At 38.0% G+C, this 20,475-nt stretch overlaps 1 protein-coding gene across 2 annotated transcripts in view; it reads right to left on the bottom strand.

Moving 5' to 3' along the window:
* KCNN2 (potassium calcium-activated channel subfamily N member 2) overlaps nt 1-20,475 on the bottom strand; it is a 514,135-nt gene that overhangs the window by 461,397 nt on the left and 32,263 nt on the right. The window contains exon 1 of one of the 2 annotated variants that reach the window (XM_043470633.1): nt 13,405-13,421. The exons of the other annotated variant lie outside the window; for it this stretch is intronic. The gene's annotated coding sequence lies outside the window, so the exon portion shown is untranslated. Of the gene's footprint in view, nt 1-13,404; nt 13,422-20,475 lie in introns of those variants that run through there. 2 annotated transcript variants of the gene reach the window in all.

The following is a 20,475-nucleotide window of genomic DNA, read 5'->3' as shown; positions in this document are numbered from 1 at the left end:
TATTTTTGCTGACTGGTAGAGTTTCTCCATCTTTGGCTGCAAAGAATATAATCAATCTGATTTCAGTTTGACCATCTGGTGATGTCCATGTATAGAGTCTTCTCTTGTGGACCACAGCCTTGTCTAACTCAATGGAACTATAAGCCATGCCGTGTAGGGCCACCCAAGATGGACCAGTCATGATGGAGAGTTCTGACAGATTGTGGTCCCCTGGAGAATGGAATGGCAAACCACTTCATTATTCTTGCTTTGAGAACCCCATGAACAGTATGAAAAGGCAAAAAGATAGGACACTGAAAGATGAATCCCCCAGGATGGTAGGTACCCAATATGCTATTGGAGATCAGTGGATAAATAACTCCAGAAAGAATGAAAAGATGGAGCCAAGGCAAAAACAATACTGAGATGTGGATGTGACTGGTGATGGAAGTCAAGGCTGATGCTGTAAAGAGCAATATTGCATAGGAACCTGGAATGTTAGGTCCATGAATCAAGGCAAATTGGAAGTGGTCAAATAGGAGATGGCAAGAATAAACATCGACATTCTAGGAATCAGTGACTTAAAATGGACTGGAAAGGGTGAATTTAACTCAGATGACCATTTTATCTACTCCTGTGGGCAAGAATGCCTTACAAGAAATGGAGTAGCCATTATAGTCAACAAAAGAGTCCAAAATACAGTACTTGGATGCAGTCTCAAAGAGGACGGAATGATCTGTGTTCATTTCCAAGGCAAATCATGCAATATCACAGTAGTCCAAGTAATGCACTGACAAATAATGCTGAAGAAGCTGAAGTTGAATGGTTCTATGAAGACCTACAAGACCTTCTAGAACTAACACCCAAAAAAGATGTCCTTTTCATTACAGGAGACTGGAATGCAAAAGCAGGAAGTCAAGAAATACCTTGAGTAACAGGCAAATTTGGCCTTGGAGTAAAGAATGAAGCAGGGCAAAGGCTAATAGAGCTTTGCCAAGAGAATGCACTCATCATGACATTAAGGAGGTCCTTTCTTGGGCCATAATTGGACTGTTATCAGATGGCTGTCTATTACTCAAATCTTTCTTCCTGACAGTCTCTGCTCCACATGAATGTGCAGGTTTAGTATCAAATCCTGATTCCACCCTGTTTGTCACACATCATTGCTTTTATTTGTCCTATTCAGTTATATCATCATTCTCTAGGCTAAGAAGATTGAAAAAAAGTGCTTCTTTGGAGAAGAGATGCTAGGATGGCCCCAGTTATCCCCACCTCCTGATATCCCATGTCCTTGTACAATCTCCTTGGAGTGTTGGCAGGACCTGTGATTTGTTTTAAGCAGGGGAAAAAGGCAAAGTGGATGAGAAATCATTTCATTGATTATGTTACATGCAACTATAACTTCCTTCTTGTCAGATAACTTTCTCTACTGATTCTATGCTATCCACTGATTTACTCACTGTTGGTTTTGAGTAACTAAGCTGCCCTATGCAGTATCCTACATGACAAAGAGCTCAGGGAAGCCTTCAGCTAACAGGCAGCAAGGAGCTGATATTCTTCAATACAGAAATGGATAAACAAGCTCTAATATATCCATATGATAGAATACTATTCAGTGATTTTAAAAAAGAATGAGGTATCAACTCACTTTAAGACAGGGGAGATTCTTAACTGCTGATCAGTATTGGTGAGTGAAAGAAATCAGTCTCAAAGCCTACATACTGTATAATTCCGTTTATATAATGTTATCACAAACACAATACTGAGACAGTGACCAGGTCAGTGACAGGTGAAGATTTGGAGGGGGGCTGTATCAGTGAAGCGGGAGAGATTTTTTGGTGCAACTCAACTATATTGTATTATACTGTAATGGTGTATACATGATCCTACGCATTTGTCAAAACCCATGGAATTTTAGAGGGGACTGAATTTTAAAGTATGCAGATTTTTAAAAAGTCATTTAGGAGTCCAGGGAATCCCAGAATGGATATGCAGACTATGACAAAAGAATATGCTTTCCAAATGTATGCAACAGTGGGAATTAAGGCAAGAAAATACAGACCTAAGTAACTTTGGAAACAAGCAGAGTTTGTAAGACTAAAGACAAAAGGAAGTACACATAACCACTGCCCTCTAGTCTAAGGGTATAGACAAACACATCTGAAATCACTATTCATGTATACTAGAATTTTAAACACTTAAGTAAATGAATAGCTGATGATAGAATCCAGGTTTCTCTCTGCTTAAGTGAGAGATCACAGGGAAGCACTAAGAAAAGCCTAGACTGATCCACGTGATACTGAATCACAGGTGGCTGCATAAGAATGAGCTCACGTTTAGCTTAATACAGATATAGCTGGATGTCTAGACCTAGGTATGTGTATATTAATGGGTTCCTATACACACATATATTATATTGTTCTGTCTACTAAATGGATCTGATAGCAATAACAAAACACCAGCTATAGATTTCTAATTACATCCTCCAATAATGGAGAAATGGAGATGGAAACACACAAGATGAGCATTTTATGACGCCAGAAAGTAAGGAATTGCTAAATAATAGTAACAGTGACTATTACATAATAGGATTATACTAGGGGGACAGGAGGCAAATGAAGGAGTGCCCAATGTCCAAAGTTGGAATAATTCAGAGCAAAATATCAAAGAGTAGTACTGGATTATAAACCAAAAGATACAGTAAACAAACATAAACATACAGGAGGCTATATTGATATAACTGAATGAATAAATGACAATCAAACCAACTGTGCAGAAAATTCCAAATAATCAAGGTGGATACTTTACGCTTAAGGAGATGGGAGGATAACTTTACACTCCCTGAGGTGTGAACTGACAGAGTAAGTTTCTTCCAATGAGTATGGTACGCAAAAGCGGAAGGAAGGACTACAGTGGAGAAACCTGACAAAGAGCACAAGCCGGATGATTAAGATTAACATCGGCAATGAGTCATGTCAGCAGGATGTGCCTTTGATACGAGGTGTTAAGATGGGCACTTTACCTTTGTGATCATCCTCCCCAAACCCTATAAACACAGTCTAACTCATAAAAAAGGAAATGCCTACAAAACACTGGTCTAGTACTCCTCAAAACTATCAAAGGCATCAAAAACATGAAAAATTCTGAGAAACGGTCATAGTCAATAGAAGCTCAAGGGTACAGAGCAACTAAATATGATACTTTGGATGGGCTCTGGGACAGGAAAAAAAGACATTAGGTAAAAACCAAGAAAATATGAGTAACATATGGACTTAATTAATGATACTGCATCAGTATTGGGTCATTAATTATGACAAATGTACCATACTAACATAAGATATTAATAACATGAGAAATTGAGTGTGGGGTATATGGGAACTGTATTATCTCTGCAATGTCTCTGTAAATCTAAATCTATTCTCACATAAAAAAGATAATTTCAAAACAAGATAAGCCAGACACTGGGAGAAAATATGAGCAGTGTATATATGTGATAAAGAACTTATTCACAATATTTTAAGAACTCTAAAATTCAACAATTAAAAACAATTCAGTTTTTTAAATGGCCTAAAATCTTGAACAGACACTACAAAAAAAAGAACACACGTGAGTGGCCAGAAAGCCAGAAAACATCACTAGCCTGAGGGAATGCAAATTGAAGCCATCAGGAGATGGCTTTACAGCCCTGGAATAGTTCAAAGTGAGTACCACCAAGTACTGATGAGGATGTGAAGCAACTGCAACTCCCATCCACTGATGATGGGAGTGTAAGAGAAATAAACCACCTGGGAAAGCTCTTTGACAATTTATTATAACTTTAAATGGATACCTGCCTTATGATCTAACGGCAGAAAGCAAAGAAGAACTAAAAAGCCTCTTGATGAGAATGAAACAGGAGAGTGAAGAGCTGGCTTAAAACTCAACATTCAGAAAAGTAAGATCATGGCATCTGGTCCCATCACTTCATGGCAAATAGAAGGGAAAAAAGGCAAACAGTGACAGATTTTATTTTCTTGCGCTCCAAAATCACTGTGGACAGTGACTACAGCCACAAAATTAAAAGATGCTTGCTCCTTGGAATGAAAGCTATGACCAACCTAGACAGTGTATTAAAAAGCGGAGACATCACTTTGTTGACAAAAGTCTGCGTAGTCAAAGCTATGATTTTTCTAGTAGTCATGTATGGATATGAGAGTTGGACCATATCCAACTCTCTGAGCACCAAAGAACTGATGCCTTCGAACTGTGCTGCTGGAAAAGACTCTTGAGAATCCCTTGGACAGCAAGATCAAAGCAATCAATCCTAAAGGAAATCAACCCTGAATATTCATTGAAAGAACTGGGCTGAAAATGAAGTTCCAATACTTTGGCCACCTGATGCGAGCAGCTGACTCACTGGAAAACACCCTGTTGCTAGGATGGTTGAGGACAACAGAGGATGAGATGGTTGGATGGCATCGCCAACTCAATGGACATGAGTCTGAGCAAACTCTGGGACCTAGTGAAGGACAGGGAAGCCTGGCATTCTGCAGTTCATGGGGTTGCAAAGAGTCAGACACGACTTAGCCACTCAACAGCAACAAACTTATGATCCAGTAGTTTCACGCCCATTTACCCAAGTGAATGAAGACAAATGTCCACAAAATATTTTATGAGATTTCTAAGACATTTAGAAGACTGTTGATTGAAATTTAACTAAAAAAGCCCCAGAGTAAAAATAATCTGTCACCTGATAGAACTGATAAACAAATTTTGGTCTATTCATTCAATGACATATTGCTCAACAATTAAAAAAATAATAAACAAACTACTGATGCATGCCACAAGATCAATGAATCTCACAAACATTATATTGAGACACATAAACCTGAGTACCCCTCCAAAAATATAATTATTTCTTTCACATCAAGTTCAAGAAAAAGGAGAAAGCAATCTGTTAAAGAAGTAAAAAATGTGCTGGAAATTGATTGGAAGAGGGCACAAAGGAACTTATAGTGTAATTAAAATATTCTAAATCTTGATACTGTTGTTGAATACTTGGGCAAAACTTGCCAAATTATAAACTTAAGTTCTGTACAGTTCACTGTGCACACATTTTGCCTCAATTAAAACAGACAAGAGACACTGTGAACAATTTTATGGAGATAAATTGGACAATATAGATGAAATTAATTTCTTCCATCTGGAAAAGAACCCTTAGCAAACCACGAATAGTTGCAGACCACAAATCTAACAAAGTGTTGTTAACAAACAAACAGAAAACATCTTACTGGTGGAATACAAAAACCTTTCCCATTGAGTTTTCCCCTATTACCATACTTACAACAAGAAGTTCTGCTAAAAACCAGGTCTATTCTATACTACCCTGGAGAGCCTATCTAGAAAAAGAAATACAAGGTATGAAGACTAAGGCTATTGGATAGTCTATATACAATACTAGAAAATAAAATTTCAAAACAATATAATGTCTAATAGCTTTAAGTTTCCTTAAATAATTTGTAATACATCTTATGAAAGAAATGGAGATAATACTGTAAAATATCACTGACAGAAATTAAAGACCCAGATAAATGAAGTATTTTATATTATATCATATTATATTCAAGAAGACTCAATATTGTTGTTTTCAACTGATACCAATTGATACACACATTCAATGTGGTGGGAGTGGCTTAGTTGCTAAGTTGTGCTTGACTCTTACCACCCCCATGGACTGTAGCCTGCCAGCCTCTGTCTGTGGGATTTCCCAGGCATGAATACCGGAGTGGGTTGCCATTTTCTCCTCCAGGGGATCCTCCTGACCCAGGGATTGAGCCCAGGTGTCCTGCATTGGCAAGCAGATTCTTTACCACTGAGCCACCAGGGAAATCCACATTCAATTTCTAAACAAAATTTCAGCAGTTTTATTTTGCGTGGAAATTGGCAAGCTCATTCTAAAATGCAAGTAACACAAACTATGAATACTAGGAAAGGAGGTAGAGAAAACAAACTTGAAACAATGCTTTATTGGCTTAAGAATAGACAAATAGACCATTGGAACAAAACGGAGAGTTCTGAAGCCTCCACGTGAATGGTTACCTTTACAACAAAAATGCCACAACAGTGCAAAAGGAAGTAATGGTTTTCCAATAAATGGTGCTAGATTATTTTGATACTTACATGGGAGGGAAAATATCTTGGCCCTTAGATTTTATACACAAAAATCAGTTTTGGATGGACTGAAGACTTAAATGTGAAAGGTAAAACTTTAAAGCTTATATAAAATTACACAGAAGAATATCTTTGTGACTTTGCAACTGTGAAAGATTCTTAAATAAGAGAGAAGTATCAGCAGGCACAAACAAAAAGATTGATAAGTTGGACTCCATTAAAATATAAAATTCTGTTCATCAAAAGTTTCTGATGTTTTGAGAGAACAGCATCGAAACATGTATATTATCTATGGTGAAACAGCTCACCAGCCCAGGTTGGATGCATGAGACAAGTGCTCGGGCCGGGTGCACTGGGAAGACCCAGAGGGAGTGGGTAGAGAGGGAGGTGGGAGGGGGGATCGGGATGGGGAACACATGTAAATCCATGGCTGATTCATGTCAATGTATGACAAAACCCACTACAATATTGTAAAGTAATTAGCCTCCAACTAATAAAAATAAATGAAAAAATAAAATAAAATAAAATCACACACAAAAAAGAGAATAAGTAGATATACCACAAAGTAGAAGATGCTTTCAATACATATATCTGAATAAAGACTTATAGAACATATATTTTATAAATCACTCAGAGAAAGCAGGCATTTTTAAAGAGCGAAAGTATGGAACAGGAATTTCAGCACAAAAAAGATATTCAAATGACCAATAAGCAAACATAAAGATATTTAATTTCATTAGTCATCCAGGAAATTTAAACTAAACTAACAATAAAATATGTTACGCACCTGCCAAAACAGTTTAAAGTAAAACAGAACAATACCAAGTGTTTGTGAGGATGTGGAGTTACCAACAACTCTCATAAATTGCTGTTATGATTTTAAATTACTACAATAATTTTGAAATTCATATTATCACTTGGGAAAACTTTTTGGTAACTCAGTACAGACTAAAACTATACATATGTAAATCCTATGTGCTAGCAATTCCACTCCCAGAGATATACTCTACATCAATGAATGTACACATACAACAAAACACTTGTACAAGAATCCTTATTTCAGCATTCTTTCTAATTTAAAAAAAACTGAGAACTGGAGGCCTGGTGTGCTGCAGTTCATGGGGTCACAAAGAGTCGGACACAACAGAGCAACTGAACTGAACCAAGAACTGTACAATGGACAAATTGTAAAAAGCAATTCAAGCAATGGAATATTACATGGCAATGAAAGAGATCAAAGCACTGCAACATGGAACAACATCTATAAACCTCACAGACATAATCTTGAGCTAAAAAGGGCAAAAATAGTAGAGTCCATTTTCTATCGTTCCATTTATATTAAGTTCTAAAACAGACAAACCGATCCATATTGATAGAAGTTCTTAGAAAAGTGATTCCTTTTATGGGGTTGTTGCTGACTGGAGGGAACAAGGAGCAGGCCCATGGTGGTGTTAGTATTCCCTTTCTTGATATGAGTGCTGGTGACACTGATTCTACATACATAAAAACATATTTTTGTGCAGTATTATATTTTGCTTCAATTAAAAAATATACCAGAAAAATGTATAAATCATCCCAGAAGCCAGATATATTTGACTTATACACTGTTAAATGCCTAGAATCTTGGCAGAATTTATGTTCCATTTTTGAACCAACACCTGAAACCCAGTATTTCCAGGAGGATGAATGATCAAACAACTACTTCAGAGACAAGAACTGCCGTTAAAGCAATTTCCAGTACCCCTGCCTTGTCTCAGGAAGTTTGTGGCAAGTTACTCCATGAACAGAAGAACTAAATACCAAATGACACAAATAGAACATTACTTCTGTACTCAACAATTATGCTGTTAAGCTTAGAAATGATTATATTGTGACAAAATTATCACTGATTCAACTTACCTTTCTTACTATTGGTTATTTTGTGATGATTTAGCTCCAATGTTGAGTCTTGACCATCAGACCACAGATGTTTTAAAGTAAAGGCCTAAAACATGGTTTTAAAGGTTTATTGTACTGAAAGGAACTAAGTAAAGATTTTAAGCTCAAACTTTTCAAATATTTACTTGATAAAATAAAGTCTCAAAAAAAACAAAAACAAAAAAATTAAAAATAAAAGAAAGTCTCAACCTTGGCTTTGTAGTCCTTAGAAATGGATTCTGGTTTTTATGTTGATTACCTACATCTACATTCACATATATACATAGAAATGGTGAATTTTTTTTTTCCTACCTGTCCGTACCTTCCAAGTTGTATTTTCTCTACAAATTTGGTCTTGCAAGATCAGCCATATAAACTAGATGCTTTCTACAACACTGTGGTTTTAATTCTGGCAAGGCTATCAGCTGTACAGTGATGTTCTGGGACAGGAATGTAGAAAATAATTAGCTCAGCTCTACCAGGTGAGGCTAGCAGAGAGGAGCACTCACTTCAAATCTTCCTTTTGTTAATAAAATTGCTACTGTTTATTCATATATCAGCATCATTGGTCTTCATCTAAGTGCTACTGACATTAGGGCTTAATCACTTTAGAGGAAGATGTTAAGAAATAACCTCTAAATATGTCAGCAATGTAGTTTCTAAACCACGGTCCCTGGACCATTGCATCAAAACATCTATGATACTAACTGTGATTTCAGTTCCTCCCAGTGCTATGGAGACAGGCCCTGGCAACCTAAAACTCAACAAATCCTCAGGTGATTCTTATTTTTATTGTCGCTAAAGTTTGAGAATCACTTTGTTTGGGTCTTATTAGAGGTTTGTAATCACATACCAGAGAGCCAAACCATAATCTATTAATCAAGGTCTCCAGCTGCTGGCTTAGGCCATTTATGAAGGCCCAATTCCTCAACTGTGGTCTCCAGACCCCCAAAAGCAACATCACTGAAGAACTCATAAGGCCCCACCCAGAGCTACTCAATCAGAACCTGCGGGGATGAGGTTCAGAAATGTGTTCTAACAGGCTTTCTGGTATTTTGATACATACTAAGGTTTCCAGACCATGGTCCTAAAAAATGGTGACAACTCCTTTATCTTCCACATATTACTGAGCTACACTGCCTCTATATTTATGTGTTTCCCTTGCCAAAGGACACCCTTCAGAAGGAAGGGCACAGGCACAAACAGCAAACAAAGCCAGAAATGATTCTTGGTACTGCGTTTCCAAAGAGTTCCATGGGACTGCTCTCAGAAACGTGCATATTTTCCTCCTAACACTGTGGAGATTGAGAGAGAAACTGTGCCTTGACCTTTAAGCACCTGCTTATAATTTACTACCAAGTAAATACAATTGCTTTCCCAAGACTGTTATTTTTCTGTGTTCTAGAGAAAGCTTCAGTTGATTCAAGAAAAATATTACTTTTTTTCAATCTGAAGATTAAGTCTACATGTGACCTTTGGTGTTCTAAACTCCCTGTCCCTAAGAATTCATCCCTACTTTTTTAGGAGACAGAACAACAAAAGTAATGAAATAATTCCTTGAGACTGCAAACCTCTGTAACAGTAATGAAATGATTCCTTGAGACTGCAAACCTCTGTAACAGTTTCTTCTTGTTCTGGAGAAGAATTCATTGGTAACCATACTTCTAAATCTACTCTTCTCCTGGACCCATGAGGATTGATATTATCACAAAAAGGATACAGAGGGATAAACTCATGAATTTAGATGTTTCTGCTAGCCACTGTCCTAATTTATTACGTTCTTTTCCTTCTAGATTTAAAAATTGTTAAAATTTAAAATAAAACTTGTTTAAATTATTAAAATACAGAAAAGTACAAATAAAGCACTATGACCTACGATCATTAACAATCTATCCTGCTATACAATCAACTCACTTTTTATAAACTAGAATCTAAAGCATATAGTAAAAGAAAAAACTAAAAGCAGTGAAAAGTTTAAAATTAAAAGTCACAACTCTATGACAAAAAAAAAAAAAAAGTCACAACTCTTCCTACAAATTCAGCCACTGTCAACAGATTAACATGTATAGTTTCAGGAAAAAAATTACATACCTTTTGTTTATATAAGGGGAATCATATTATGTATATTCTTGGCAGACTATTTAAAACATATCACCAGTCCCCTTAAAAGATATACCATTTATCTAATACAGAAGCAGACATAACTTCAATTTTACAAATACTAAAAATGAAAAAGGAGACAGAACCAATGAAAGGGACTTAAAAATAAGTATTTTAAGAAAATTTTCTATGCAATTTAATGCGAAATGGAAAAATTCTTAGAAACATATAGCCTACCAAGACTGAATCAAGAACAAATAGAAAATTCAAATAGATCATTACTAGTAGAGATTGAATCAGTCGTCAAAAGCCTCCAACAAAGAAAAGCCCAGGAACACATGGCTTCACTGGTAAATTTTACCAAACATTTAAAGAATTAACATCAATCCTGCTCAAACTCTTCACAAAAAAAATCAAAGAGGAGGGAACACTCCCAAACACATTTTATGAGGTCAGAAAAGGACACAATAGAAAACTACAGACCAATATCCCTGATGAATATAGACACGAAAATTCTCAATAAAATACTAGCAAACTGAATTCAGCAGGACACTAAAAGGATCATTTACTATGATTAAAAATCCAACATATACAATACAATCACTGTGATAAATCACATGAGCAAAATGAAAGAACAGAACAGTATGATCATCTCAATGGACACAGAAAAAAATTTGACAAAATTCAACATCCATTATTAATAAAAACTCATACTAGGAATAGAATGAACATATCTCAACATAGTAAAGGCCATCTATGACAAAGCCACAGCTAATGTTATGTTCAGTGGTGAAGCTGAAGGCTTTTCCTCTAAGATGAGAAACAAGACAAGGTCCTGTTCAATACAGTACTAGAAGCCCTAGCTAGAATAACCAGGCAAGAAAAAGCAACAAAAGATAGCAAAATGGGAAAAGTAGTGGTGAAATTGTCTCTATTTGCACAACATGAAATTATATATTAAAAAATCTTAAAGATTCAACAACAACAAAATTCATTAGATCTAATCAATGAGTTCAGAAGACTTGCAGAATACAAAAATAATATGCAAAATTAACACAGTTTCTATCCAACTCTGAAAAATTAAAAAAAAAAATTTCCAAAAAAATAAAAAATTGAACCCATTTACAATAGCATCAAAAACAACAAAATACTTTAAGAATAAATCTAAGTAAAGAGGTGTAAGATTTCTACTTGGAAAATTTCAAGATAATAATGAAAGAATTCAAAAAAACACATAGAAAAGTACCTCACATTCATGGGTTGGAAGAATTAATATTGGTTAAAATGGTAACATTACCAAAGCCACCTGTAGATTCAATGCAATCCTTAGCATGATTTCAATGACTTTTTTTTTAAAACAAAAGTAGAAAAACACACAGAGTCGGACAAGACTGATGTGACTTACCAGCAGCAGCAGCAGCAGAAAAACACTTTTAAAATGGAAACACAGAAGACCCTGAATAGCCAATGAAGGGATCCAAAAATAAAAGTGAAATCGGTGCATTTATGGGAAAACAAGTTGAATTTAAAAAAATTACCATAAAAGCTTGCCTGGACAGATTCTTTCCAATCATTAAGGAAAAGATAATTCTCACATTAGGACCTCTCTGGTGACTCAGTAGTGAAGAACCCACCTGCTTTCGATCCCTGGGTTGGGAAGACCCCCTGGAGAAGGAAATGGCAACCCACTCCAGCATTCTTGCCTGGGAAATCCTATGGACAGAGGAGCCTGACGGGCTACAGTCCATGGGGTTGCAAAAGAGTCTGACATGACTTAGCAACAATTCTCATGTTACGTCATGTGAATTACCAGATCACAGAAAAAGACAAATTATAAAGTATAATTGGTATACGAGAATTTGGCAAACTCAAACAGAAACAAGAGTTATTTAAAAAAAGTCTAACTCATCCATATGCTGAAGGAATAAAAAACTAAGACCAATTAGGTTTTACTCAGTGAATTACAAAGTGTTTCATTAGTAGGACATTTATTATCACAGCTTATCATATAAACCTCACTAGACTCTAATCCCCAAGAAGGCAGGATCCAGAACCTTTGGAGTTTTTTTTTTTTAAATCCCTATAAGTATATTTAGTGCCAAGAACAGTGCCTGGGACAAAAAAGAATTTCAATAAATATTTCATAAAGTAATGGATCAATCAATTACTTAATAAGTTAATCAAAAAAAATCAAAGGAGTGTGAGAAAGAACATCTAAGCCAAATCACCAGCAATATCACACTGAACAAAAGATTTCTGAACATATTCTTCTCATTCATGAGATCAAGTCAACAATAGCTATTAATATACATATATATCATCAATAGTTATTTATATATATATATATCAACAACACATATATATAGCAACAATAGCTATTAATTATAAAGCATTTCTTGAATTAAGCCAAGAAAGAAGAGGTATAATACTGATAAGTAGGAGAAAATTATTTGCAAATAATTTACTTGAAGTAATAATTATTACTTAATTATTTATCTAGATAATCCAAGAAAATTGTTTTTAAAAAATCAAATGAAAAGGATTAGCAGTCATAGCAAACTATTGACACTAGAAACTAGAGGCTGGGTACATGGATGTTCACTGAAAACTGCTTTCAATTTTTCAGTATGTTTGAAACTTTTCATAGTAAAGTGTTGGGAAAAAAAGATTAGACCTAATAATATATTTCAACAGCAGGTTAAGTTCAAAAGAAAATCACAGGTTGAACAATCACACTATAAACACAGTAACAACTTTGAAAAGATAAAAGATGATCATATTTGACTAAAATATATATATAAAATCTCTAAGAATAACCATAACAAAATAATAACATAGCTAAAAGAAGATTTTAAAATTTTTATCCAACCAAGACAAAGGAACTAAAAATATACTACCAAGCAAAACCAGTTGAGAACTGAGATTTACTTAGACATTCAAGAACTTCCTTCAGGACTATCTTTAATTCCTGAAAATTTCACAAACATAACCAAAATAAAAGCAACTATGATAACCCATTAGCAACAAATTACCCTGGTATTTGGACAGCCAAATTAATGTGAAATATATTTGATATTTTAAAATAAAATTAGAAAATAATTTGATTAGATGAAAGCAGTATTACATAAACATTGTTATAAATGGGAACATAATTTATCTTGATTTTTTTTTAAGACTCAAGATGGACTCATGTCATTTTATCAGTGCAATGTTGTTTGCCTTACAGACAGTTTGTATCGACTGTAACAGGAAGCATACCAGAACAGAAGCAAACAGGACCCTGTTAGAGAAAATGGTATGCTTTTGCTCTTAGCTTCTCTGTTTTGCCTTTAGCTTTTGCATAAGCAGGGATATCATATCCAGATCAAACATCTTTTTGTAATAACTATCTAAATTTCAGTTATATATATTGATGGAGACTTCAATAACCAAAACACCTCTGAAGATGAACTGCGGGCAATCCGCAGATTTTGTGGGTGTGCAAAGACAAGGACACAGCTGCTGTCCTCTGCAACCGACAAGCGCTGGTCTAGAGTGACACTAGTCTGAGACTGCATCGCAGTGTAGCTGCCAGCAGAACATCTCCCAGGGCACACAGCTGCACTTGTGATGAATAAATCTGCTGTAACTTAAGGTGTCCCTTAATGAACCAGAAAAGACAGGGTAGGTGATACCACACAAAGTTACTTAACCTTTTGCAGCCTCTAGTTTTTCTGGTCATCTCTTTGTTTCTGCAGCAGAACTATTTCTACTCTTTGAGCATCGTCTTCTGTCTTCACCTCAAGAGCTTGCAATTAAGTTGGCCTGAACAATCCTCATCCATCTCTTTCCTCTGCCTTTGCTTTCTTTAGCCTGTCATTTTCATTCGGGTCTCAAAGAGTAGATGACATATGTTCCTAGGAAACTTCCCGCATGCTCCAGACCCTCCTACATTCTCCCACAGAAACCCGTCACGTTGCCTTTATCAACTGTGCATTTGCCTCTTCGTGTGTGGACTGTCCTCTCTAGATAAGAAGTTTCAGAGGTCTAGGAATGTTTTGTCCTTTTCGCTATTTTATCTCAAGGAACCAGGGTGTTGCAAACTATGCTTTCACTTGTGCTTTGCAAACCACAGGTGGTGCCGTTCCACAAACGGTCATAGAACGGTGACACCTAGAGACGTGTGGGAACAACCTGTGATGTCTCCACTATAATCCTATCATGTTGAAGTCCTAATACACATTTGTGGGATGAATGAATATCAAACCAAAGTTTCCCTAAAATTCTTTGAATTCTGAAATTCTTCAACTATTCATGACATTTACAAAATAGATCTCAGTATAAACTACAAAAACTGCCAAATTGTATCCACAAAACTTACACATACTCGGTTCAAAATTTATAGGTACATTCAATTTTACTGTAACATCACCCCTCTAAGTCATCACAGAGGAACTATTATTTTTAGAGTAAATTCAGTCCTTTGAAGAAAAGTCTAATCCACAGTAAAATTTCTTCAAGTCATTTATATTTTAATATAAATGAATTTGTCAAGTTGTGAAATTTTCTAGCTAGGAGAAATATTAGTGAACTGATGTAAGATTTCAATGACAGAATTTTATCTGGCACGTCAAACGCTTAGTGTATGATCTGACAATGGGCATAATGTCTGATTCAAGACTGGAATCAAATTCCTGCTTCATGTTTCACGCCAGGTTCATGATACCACAGAACCTTTTTTCTTCTTTGAGAAGCCCTCCATAAGGAGGAGGTATGCAAGATGAACAATGGCCTCCAAAGCTATGTGGACACTTGCTAATCCCTGGAACCTATGGATATTATCTTACATGGTAAAATGGAGCCTTGAAATTACAATTAAAGACCTTGAGATGGTGAAATTATCCAAAGTGGGGCCACTGTAAATCACAAGGGTCCTTAAAAGAGGGAGACAGCAACGTCAGGGAAGGCCCAGGAATGAAGCAGAGGATAAAAAAGCTGACCAGCCAAGGAAGGAAGACAGCATCTAGAAACTGGAAAAGGCAAGGAAATGGATTCTCTAGATTATCCAGAAGAAATTAGGTTGCCATTAGTTAGGCTTCCTAACGTAAGTTAGGCAGCTAGGCTGCCATTGATTTGCTTGTATCTCTGTAAAATTTATTTTCGACTTCTGAACTGTAACATAATAAACGTGTATTATTTTAAGCCCCTAAGCTTATGGTACTTTGTTACAGTAGCAAAAAAGAAAACAATATAGGAAGTTGGAGGAAGCCTAGGGCACTAGAGACCAATTAGCATAAAATCGCAGGCCCTGGGTCGCAAAGAGTCAGACAGGACTGAGCGACTGAACAATCACCACGGGGAGGTGGTGACAACTGACAAAGATGACTCACTTGATAGATCTGGGTGGAAATAGTGGCCAGACCCAGAGCTTAAGGCAGAACAGAGGTTCTAATTAAAGAATTTGTATTCCAATACTTGAAATGGATGGGAACTTTACCTGCTTTATCTATGAGGCATGGATGAATGTTAAAGATACACAAGTAACACTCGTGACTCACCAACTACAGGACACAGTTTTCCAGCAGTGTTAATGAATTTTCACAGATAACGCAACACTCTTTGCTTTTATTTTCCCTTGAGATGCTAGAATTCATTTACAGGTCAGTTTGTAATCTGAACAGACTGAAATTGATTGTACTCTGTGGGGACCACCTGCCCAACCGCAGCTACGTCCTGCCGTGTGAAAACTAAGGTACACCAATATTTAACTGGCAGAGTCAACTGGGGGTTGGGGGGAGTTTTCTTAACAGTTTATTGCAAAAAGAATTTCTTACCAAGTCTAAGCATTAAACTAGGTCTACCCTTTAGAACTGGAGAAGGAAATGGCAACCCATTCCAGTATTCTTGCCTGAAGAATCCCATGGACAGAATCCCATGGAAGAATCCCATGGACAGAGGAGCCTGGCAGGGGGTCACATGGGGTCGTAAGAGTTGGACACGACTTAGCGACCAAACCACCACCACCACCCTTTAGAAGGAATACATTCAGGATCCATTTGTAGCAAGAGATTTAAGAGCCAGAGCACAGAATCAGACAGACCTGTTTTCAAAATCGATGCTCATCTACTTACGAGCCGGGTAATGCTGGGCCAGTTATTTGCAGTCATTTGGTCTCTATGAGTCAGTTTCCTCACTTATAAAATGGAAATAACAGCAGAACCTGCTTCAATAGGGTTATGAAGTGATTACATGGGATATGGTACAGAAAGTATTCTTGGCTCAGCTGCTATTATTTGGAGTTACCCTCTACAGCATTAAAAATGAAGTTCTGTCTTTGAGCTGGTTTTCATCCAGCTTGGTGGACCCTTAGATTTTCTGTGGCAGAGTCTCCGGGGACTTCCTGCTGAAGAAGAATGAAACTTGCAGGGCTGTGGATTCCGCACCCCCATCAACTTTCATTAGAGCTGATACATGTTAGTCCAATAGAGAGGCTCAACAACCCTTCTATGCATACAGTAAGGGAGAATTTCCCTCCCTGCCATTTCTTCCCTGTTCCCGTCCACATCAAGCACATGCCCCCATCTTATTCTCCTACTGCTCCTACAGGTTTATACGGAGTCCCAAACAGAAATACCTACGAGTGCTTCCTGGTGTTTTTGGTTTTTATAATTCTCTATTTGGCTGTGCCAGGTCTTAGCTGTGACATGTGGGTCTTTAGTTGCGCCCTGTGGGATTCTAGTTTGCTGACCAGGGATCAAACCCGGGTTCCCTGCACTGGGAGCATAGTGTCTTAAGTCCTTGACCACCAGCGAGGACCCTGCTTCCTGGCGTCTGTTACAGGAAAACCGGGAGTCAGGAGGGCTGTGGAAGGATGGAGAGGAGAAGGTCTACGGGAAAGGGCAGAGCTGGGCAGTGTCAGGAGGGAGAGAGAGGCGGTCCCGAGGTTCCGTGGTACACCACACATGGAGAAAAGGGGAGAGGCTGAAGCCTGAATTCTGAGCGACATCCAGTGACAGAGAGGTGGCGGGGGAACGATACCCCCCAGAACGGCCCCGTGAGGTATGGCTGTCATCACACAGAAACGGTGAAAGTGCTGGTCACTCAGCTGGCTCCGACTCTTTGTGACCCCATGGACTGTCAAACCAGGCTCCTCTGTCCGTGGGATTCACCAGGCGAGAAGACGGGACTGGGTAGCCATTCTGTTCTCCAGGGGATCTTTCCAACCCAGGGATGAAAGCCAGGTCTCCTGCATTGCAGGCAGATTCTTTACCACTCTGAACCACCAGGGAAGCCAGCCTGGTTACAAATTTCCTTATCAACTGGCCAGTGCAAGCCCTTATTTTGATTTCGCTGTGTAACACAACTTGTAACTCCAGACTGTTACCAAACCAGCGCAGGACCCAGTGTGCCCTGGTCAAAGTGGGTTTATCACTCTGTCTTAGGTCCTTTAACATCCAAGCCATGGATAGGAAAATGATACCGCCTTGATGATGTGCTAAGTACTTTAAATGCCTGACCTCATCTAAATGGGACAATGAGGCCTAAGAAAAAGGCAGTCTTGCTGTGTGATGGTTGAGATTCATGACCAAGATCATGAAACCTTGGGAGCTGCAGAGTCTGTTAGACTGCTGAGCTTGGCTCTCTATCATTAAATTATGCTATTCCAGGCAGTGGTCTCAACCTGTGGACTCAGACCCAGGAGACTGTCAAGTTATGGCAAGGGGATCTGAAAATCCATATGTGGGTTTTTCATAGACCAGATACATACTAGGGCTTCCAAGGTGGCATAGTGGTGAAAGAATCTGCCTGCCAATGTAGGAGACATTGGTTTGATCCCTGAGTAGAGAAGATTCCCTGGAGAAGGAAATGGCAAGTGTTCTTGCTGGAAAAACCCCATGGACAGAGGAACCTGGCAGGCTACAGTACATAGGGTCACAAAGAGTCGGACATGGCTGAGTGATGACTGCCCCCTTAGCCCAGAAACAAACTAATACAGCCCATTTTCAAATATATGTAGTGTTGATGTGCTTAATAGAAGACTCACTCATATAAATGCATATTTAAATCACCTGTTTTAAGCACTACATAGAAAGGCTACAGCAGGTACAATACAGGGCCCAGTTTTAAAGCCATGACGCAAATATACGCCCAGGAAATATTGGGGACATAACTGTACAGATGAGTAGAATATACAGGGAGAAGAATTAATCCCGGAGAAGAAGAGATAGGAGTTAAGCAAACCAAGCCCTAGAGGAAGTCTGCTGGACTAAGCAGAGAAATAAAGCAGAAGATAAGATAAGGAATTAAGGCCACGTGGATGGTAGTCAAGGACATGACGTCTGGAAAAAATCAGAACTGTATCTCAGTTTCGCCACTTGCTTTGTGACCCAGGGAAATAGAACATGTTAAATAGAACCTTTTAGGAGAGAATCTGTAATTCCATCATGTTGCCAAATCTGCCCCTGGATCCAGTGTACCTAGGTCAAAGTTTGTGCTCTGTTTTACCTCCAAGTTACCTTCCTCTTATGAGATACATAGAGATCTTATGAGTACTGAGAGAGATAATATGTGTAAAGCATTTAGTACAGTGCCTGGAAAATCTTGCTCTAAGCCCTGTTGGGAGGTTTAAGTTAGATAAGGCATAGTGCTGACGCCTCACAAGTGGTCAGCAGAGTGCCAGTGATAACTAGGTCTTTGGCCAAGTTCTGCTTCCTCTCTCCCTGGGTCCCAGTGATGCTTCATGTCCAGGCCTGCCTGAAAACAACAGATGTAAATGCAAGAGTTATCTACATGGTAAGAGAGAGAAAAAAAAAAAAAAAAAAAAACCAGCCACAAATCCTTCAGCCTCTACTCCAGAAGAGAGGGTAGGAGGTATATGTTACGCAGACTATATTCGAAGAAGATTTGAAGCAACAGCAAAGAACATATTAACAGCCATAAAAAGGAGCAATTAGTAGATAAAATTACAATATATAAGAAAATACATTAAAAAACAGAATGGAATTATTAAAAAGCAATGAGTACTCCACTGAAAAGGTCATCCAGAAACAACGAAACCTCTAAGTGTCTAAGGGAATAGTTCCTATTAGGAGAAATGTGATTTGAAAAGCCAAGCAGGAGTGTTTGCAACAAATCTTAGAAAGATTTCAACCTTATAATGTTCAAAATAGTTTTCTATAAAGTTTTTTGTGCTTAAAGTGTTTCTTTAAAATTCACTTAGGGAGCAGCTTCTTCTCTAGCAAGCTGAATTGGGAAGTATTACTGTATTTAACCTTTAAAGAATCACATTACTTGTTCCTTTCCTTTTCTTATTGTTCACAAAATGTAGTATTTTTCCTCAAATCTCAGCAGCCCATTTTTCTGTCATTTGGGCTCACAAGGATGGCAGAGGACTGTCTAGGGACAGGCAGGCCAGTCAACACAGGTTGAAACAAACAAAGTGAATCTTTTCTTTTACCTTCACCAATGCACTCCAGGGTGCCTTCAGAAAGATTCTGCAATAGTGGAGACCCATTCTGAGATAAAATGGTCAGCACAGATGGATCGGATCAGAATCAGATTTCAAATGACTCAAGCCTGGTAGACCTGGTCTGTTAGATAATCTCTTCTGAGAGGAAGACCAGGAGCATAGAAATCTGGTCGTGAGGGGGCAGGACAGGCAGAGACTGTCAGTAGAGCCATGCGGTCACACAGACATCATCCCTCGAGCAGAAGAGCTTATATAGTCAGGTCAGCAAACCTTCTTTAGGGAAAAAAGGATCAGCCACGCACACATACACAAATGAAAAACAACCACGAGATATTTATTATTATGCAGGGTGGTAATGGGCAGACAGAATGATTAGCTGAAATGAGAATAAGCTTTATCAAGTTTCCCCATGGGGAACCTATATATATATATATATATATATATATATATATATATGTCACTTACCCTCACAAAGCCTCAGTTTTTCATCTGTGAAATGTGGCAAAAGTAACTGCAATAGGGAAAATGATTTAGGTTGCAAATGAAATAATCTACTGTCATGAACTGAAAGGCTGTATCCCCGCCCACAGACTCATGCACTGAAACCCTGCTCCCCACTGTGAGGGCATTAGGAAGGGACGCTTCGGTCTAGAGGAGGACATAGGGTGAATCCCTCACGTGTCACATCAGTGCCCCTATCAGAGCCGCCAGAGCTTGCTGCTTCTCTCTGCTGTGCGAGGGTACCGGAGAAGTCCACAGTCTACAGCCTGGGGGCGGCTGTCACCAGAACTCAACCATGCCAACATCCTGATCTCCAGTCTCCGGAACACTGAGAAATAGATTTCTGTTGTTTACAGGCCACCCAGTCTCTGGTACTTTAT

Source organism: Cervus canadensis, chromosome 6 (genome assembly GCF_019320065.1).
Source record: "Cervus canadensis isolate Bull #8, Minnesota chromosome 6, ASM1932006v1, whole genome shotgun sequence".
In the NCBI taxonomy this organism is placed as follows: Eukaryota; Metazoa; Chordata; class Mammalia; order Artiodactyla; family Cervidae; genus Cervus; species Cervus canadensis.
Note: the sequence above shows the minus strand (reverse complement) of the source record. Positions and strands in the feature narration are given on the sequence as shown.